This window comes from Hippoglossus stenolepis, chromosome 21, assembly GCF_022539355.2.
Source record: "Hippoglossus stenolepis isolate QCI-W04-F060 chromosome 21, HSTE1.2, whole genome shotgun sequence".
Lineage (NCBI taxonomy): Eukaryota > Metazoa > Chordata > Actinopteri > Pleuronectiformes > Pleuronectidae > Hippoglossus > Hippoglossus stenolepis.
Genome location: NC_061503.1, coordinates 4,902 through 5,534, shown reverse-complemented (window position 1 = coordinate 5,534; position 633 = coordinate 4,902).

Genomic DNA, 633 nt, shown 5'->3' with positions numbered 1-633 from the left:
CATAGAGAGTGTCTGCCTCCTGCCCTGTTAAATTCTGTAAATCAAAAATAAGCAAAAGAGGAATTCCACACAAAAACCTGCGAGCAGCACAGGGCGGGCCCGAGCACTTGCGAACTCGGCACCTGATGCGATCGCGGGGAGGGCGGACAGGGACCGGGTGAAACGGATAAATGCTTGGCTTCCTGCGTCCTTCATGCAGCACCCACACGGTGACAAAGAAATAAATTACATGTATTGTAAATGATGATTCAGAAACAAATATCTTTCTGATGTTCTCCTTTACACTTGACATCTATTGCACTTCTGTCTGTCCTGGGAGAGGGATCCCTCACATGTGGCTCTCTCTGAGGTTTCTACCTTCTTTTTACCCTGTTAAAAACTTCTTTTTTGTTTTAGCTTTTACTTACTCTTATGGTCAAGGGCAGAGGATGTCAAACCTTGTTAAAGCCCTATGAGACAAATTGTGATTTGTGAATATGGGCTATACAAAAAAATTTGATTGATTAATTGATAGTCAGACAAAAAGATAGACTTATTGCATGTTATGCATTTTACTGCACTCATGTGTGAGTGGACTGATGGTGAATGGCCAGTTGCTGGGCCATATGCCCCAGAAAGTTTTTTTTTTAACGA